Here is a 6,000-nt window from a genome sequence, read left to right as displayed (position 1 = left end):
ATAAGCTGACAACTACCACTAATGGAATTAATGCCATTGATAAGGTAATGTTGGTCAATATCATCATCATCATCATCATCATCATCATCATCATCATCAGGGTTTGCTAAGGGACAAATACTATGTTAAGTGTTTTATATGTGTTGTCTCATTTAAGCCTCATAAATACCCTATGAATTGAGTGTTGTTGTTATTCACATTTTAAAAATGTGGAAACAGGAATAGAGATAGGTAACTTGCCTAAGGTCATACTACCAGGGAGTTAAAGGTAGCTGCTTTGGATTCCAGTATCTCTGTTCTTAATCAGTTGTTCTACTGAGCAGAAGTTAGCAAGTGATGCCATGTACATTTAGCACTACATAGTGTGGTGTCCACCCAACAGCCTGTGATTATGCTGGCAAGGAGGTTCCTTAATTAGGAATAGTCTGTTACAGACTATTTCAAAAGAAGGGCATCACCTAGAAGACCTAATGCCTCTCATTTTGATTCTATCCAAAATGTATTTGTTGAGCAGTAAATATATTATTGAGCAGTTTCTTGGGATGCCAGGCACATAGCACCTTACCTCACACAAAGTTGAGCAAGGTACAGTTTTTTCTGCCCTTGAGGAGCTAAGCAAAATTCAGATTTTAATTTGACTTCCACTCTACATATACTTAAGGGGGGGGGGGATGTCTGTTACAACACCAACACTCCAGGCCACATTATGATTTTATTTTTATTCTCACTAAAATTGGCATGTGGCTTTACACCTTTCATCCTCTGTGAGATAGTGTGAATGAGCTTCTGTGAATCTTATTAGCCTAAAGATATTGACAAAATCCTTTTTGGGTAAAAAAGGGTAAATTAGTGAGGAAGTGCTACCCAAAGGGTTAAGTATCTGCCTTTGGCTCAGGTCATGATCCCAGGGTCCTGGGCTTGAGCCCCACAGCAGAATTTCTGCTCAGCAGCAAGTATGATTCTCCCTCTCCCTCTGCCTCTCCCCCTGCTTGTGCATGCTCTCTGTCAACTAAATAAATAAAAATCTTAAAAAACTGAGGCTGACAAGAAAGGTAGTATTAGCTCTGACTTCTGTAGATCCAGATAGAAGCTGTTGAGGTATCAAAATTTTGAAGATCTGTAGAGATAGAACTCAATGCAGGCTTTTTCTTATCTGTAAAATGGGGCAAATAATAGTGCTATATCATAGAATTTCATAAATATTGAATGAGATAGATGATCCATGCCAAGTTGCCAGCATTAAATAATAATATCAACTATCATTGTTACCACAATCCAACTACCCACCTGAACTACACTTTTGGCAAGGAATTTGTCTGTTGTGGCCAGCCTTGTGTGGAAAGCTCTCCCTTCTATTAAGTTCTTCTAGGTTCCAATAATCAATCCTAGTTAAGCCCTTTATTTAGATTGCTACAGCACAGTTCCCGTTTCCCTTCCACCTAAGACTCTTTTAAGCTTCTAAAACCACTATTCCTTAGTTCTGTCACAGGTTAACCATTCCCAGTTCATGTATTTCCTACATTTCTCACTCATTATGGTATTTTTTTTTTCCCATCCTGACTGATCATTTTGCATATTCTCTGGCTTGTTTTCAAGTCTCAAGACAATTTATCTGGGTGTAGTCTCATTAGTGTAGAGCACTGTGACTCACCTTCTTGTCTTAGAAGTCACTTATTTCACACAGAGTATGCCTGAGATGGTGGCAGTGTTTTTGGTGGCTACATCACTCTGTTCACGTTAACTGAGCTTGCTGTGGATTATAGTTGGAGGCTTTCTTTCCTATGTGCCTGCTATTCTATGCAACACAAGGTCCTAGTTTGACCTTGTGAATTTTTTTTTTTTAATAATGGAAGTGTAAAATCTTATACTCTTATTCTTCAACACTTCACATTGTTAACTTGTCCCATTTCCCTGCCTAGTGAATTGTTGTTGTTGTTTAATTTTGATCTTGTCCTTTAGTAAAATCATTCTCTCCCAGCTTTATGACATATACATTTTTAATAAACGCATTTTTTGTAGTTTTAGTCAAGTTATTAATTGAACTGTTGGATAGATGGAGCCAAAAGGTAAGCTCTTCCAGGTTGATAGGTATCCTTTAATAAGCACCATTCAAGTGATTACACACCCACCAATTGTTTAACATCGGTATTTCACCATTTTGCCTAGATATAAATAAGACCATATTAAATTCTTTGTTAGGGCTCAGATATTTTGTCTATTGAGTTTTTCAAATCTACTTAATCTTACAAAATAGGAAATATATGTGTCTGAAATGGTTTGTTCATGAGAATCCACGAAGGCTTGTAGTAATTGTTGCATCCTTATCATTCACTCTGTAACTATGCCTAGAATTAATATCAAGCTCATTAGTCTATAGCATCAAGAACTTACACTCTTCTAATATTAGAAAAATATATGCCTGTCTCCAATATTTCCAATATAGCTTATAATTTTTCAGTAAAAATTGGGTAATTCAGCAGTCTCATTGGTAAATGTCATAGTATTGTGGAATAGAATCAGTGTAGAGGTTCAACATTATTTAGACTTGATAATTATTCATTATATCTTAATTTGCCCTCAGTTTTAGTTTCTTCTCATGAGTGTCTCATCTTTTAATATTAATCTGTGCAACAAAGAGAATATGACAAGATATATAAAACTCCTAGCTCTGGAGGACAGACAACCAGGCAATGAGAATTCATGTTTGTTTCTTTTTAAAACTGAGATATAATTGACTTTATAACATTAGTTTCCAGTGTACAATATGATTCAATTTTTATGTAAGAAGATTCATGTTTGAGAGTCACACAGGAAATTTTAGTGGAAGGCAAGGGGTGCCAAGGGACCTATCTCTTTCTATTTCCCCACCCCAAACTATTTATTTCTCTGTGAAATACATATGCAGCAGTTTTCATCTCTGCCAGGCAGCAGTTTCGTTCATTTGTCAGCTATCTTGCTTCAAAAATCCCAAATCCGATGTGGGGGCAAGGTGATGGAGAAGTAGGAGACCTTGTTCCAACTGGTCCCCTGAAATGAGCCAAATATTTACCAGAACACTCTGAACACCCATGAAATCAGCCTGAGATGTAAGAATATACACTTCTGGATCTCTACAGGGGCAGGAGATCATCAATGGAGATTTAGGGTATGACAGAGGCAGATCAAATTAGTGATCTAGAAGACATACTGATAGAACAGAAGGATTAGGAGGGGGCCTGAAACAAACAGCTTAGAGGCCATGACTACAGAATGAGGGAAATAAATGGAGCCATGAAACGTTGCAATGTCAGAATTATTGGGATCCCTGAGTGGGTGGAGAAAGACAGAAGACTAGAAGATAGAGTTGAACAAATCCTGGATGAAAATTTCCCTAATGTAGGGAATGGAACAAGTGTTCATGTTCTAGAGGCAGAAAGGACACTCCCCAAGATCAACAAGTCTAGAAAGACCTTCAGACACTTAATTGTGAAATTCACAAATCACAATTTCAGACAGGAGGTATTAAGGGCAGCTAGGGGGAAGAGATTCCTTATGCACATAGGACAGTCCATCAGAATAATATCAGACCTGTCAACAAAAACCTGGCAAGCCAGAAAGGGCTGGCAAGACATACTAAGGGCACTAAATGAGAAGAACATGCAGCCAAGAATACTTTATCCAGAAAGGTTGACATTCAAAATGGATGGAGAGATAGAGAGCTTCCAAGACCATCAAGGTTTAAAAGAGTATGTGACCACCAAGCTGGCACTACAAGAAATACTAAGGGGGGTGGCAGAGTTCTATAAAAGAAGAAAGAACCTAAGAGTGACATAAAACAGAAATTTACAGAGACAATCTTTAGAAACAAGGACTTCACAGGCAACATGATGTCCATAAAAACGTATCTTTCAATAATTGCTCTCAGTGTGAATGACCTAAATGCATAAAATAGCACAGGGTTGTAGACTGGCTAAAGCAATGGGACCCATCCATATGCTATCTACAAGAGACACATTTGGAACCTAAAGATATATCCAGACTGAAAATGAAGGATGGAGAAGCATCTTTCATGCCAAAAGGCCTCAAAAAAAAAAAAAAAAAGCTGGGGTAGCAATTCTCATATCAGATAAATTAGTCAGAGATACAGAAGGATAATACATCATTCATTAAGGGACTATCCATCAAGAAGATCTAACAATTGTAAATATTTATGCTCCCATATTGGGTTTTTCTGGAGCAGCCAACTACATAACCCAACTGTTAAACAAAATAATCATATTGATATGAATACATTAATTGTAGGGGATCGTAACATGCCACTCTCAGTAATAGACAGATCATCTAAGCAGAAAATCAACAAAGAAACAAGAGCAGTGAATGACACACTCAACCACATGGACCTCGTAGATATCTACAGAACATTCCACCCTAAAACAACAGAATACTCATTCTACTCAAGCACACATGGACTTTCTCCAGAATAGACCACACACTGGGTCAAAATCAGGGCTCAACTGATGCCAAAAATTTCAGATTATTCCCTGTGTATTCTCAGACCACAATGCTTTACAACTGAAACTCAACTAAAAGAAAAAGTTTGGAAGGAATTCAAACACTTGGAAGCTAAAGACTTTGGAAGGACTACAAACACTTGGAAGGTAAAGACTACAAACACTTGGAAGCTCAAGAATGTTTGGTACAACCAGGAAATCAAGGAAGAACTTAAACAATTCATGGAAACCACTGACAATGAAGAAACATCAGTCCAAAACCTATGGGATATGGCCAAGGCCATATAAGGGGAAATACATAGCTATCCAAGGCTCACTCAAAAACATAAAAAAAAAATAGCCCAAATATACCAACTCTCTTGACACCTTAAAGAACTGGAGAATCAACAACAAATTAAGCCAACCCTGTACACACGATGCGAAATAATTAAGATCAGAGCAGAGATCAATGAGTTAGAAACCAGAGATACAGTAGAACACGTCAATGAAACTAGAAGCTAGTTTTTTGAAAGAATCAATAAGACGATAAATCATTGGCCAAACGAACCCAACAGAAAAGAGAGAAGGCTAAATTAATAAAATTATGAATGAAAAGGGAGAGATCACAACTAACACCAAGGAAATAGAAATAATCATCAGAAATTATTGTCAAGTTATACGCCAATAAGTTAAGCAACCTAGATGAAATGGATGCATTCCTCGAAATCTGTAAACTTCCAAGACTGCATCAGGGAGAAATTGACAACCTGAAGAGACCAATATCTAGTAATGAGATTGAAGCAGTGATCAAAAACCTCCCAAAGAACAAGAGCCTGGGACCTGACAGACTCCCTGGGGAATTCTACCAAACTTTCAAAGAAGAAATACTACCCATTCTCCTAAAGCTGTTTCAAAAAAATAGAAACAGACTCTTTCTATGAAACCAGCATTACCCTGATCCCCAAACCAGACAAAGACCTCACCAAAAAGGAGAATTTCAGACCAATATCCCTGATGAATATGGATGCCAAGATTCTCAACAAGATCCTAGATGATAGGATCCAACAATACATTAAAAAGATTATTCACCATGACCAGGTAGGATTTATTCCTGGGATGCAACTGTGGTTCAACATTTCCAAATCAATGAATGTGACAGAACAAATCAATAAAAGAAGAAAGAAGAACCACATGGTCCTCCCAATTGATGCAGAAGAAGCATTTGACAAAATACAGGATCCTTTCCTGAATAAAACTCTCCAAAGTATAGGGATAGAGGAAACATTCCTCAACATCATAAAGTCTATCTGCAAAAATTCCACAGCGAATATCATTCTCAATGGGGAAAAGCCCACTCTCGTCACTGTTGTTTGACATAGTACTAGAAGTCCTAGCAACAGCAATCAGACAACAACAACAAAAAAATGAGGTATTTAAATTGGCAAAGAGAAGTCAAACTCTCTTCACAGGATCACATGACACTTTATATGGAAAACCCAAAAGACTCCACCCCCAAACTACTAGAACTCAT

The sequence above is a fragment of the Martes martes genome, assembly GCF_963455335.1.
Source record: "Martes martes genome assembly, chromosome: 2".
NCBI lineage: Eukaryota > Metazoa > Chordata > Mammalia > Carnivora > Mustelidae > Martes > Martes martes.
The sequence above is the reverse complement of the archived record's forward strand: the minus strand, read 5'-3'. Positions refer to the sequence as shown.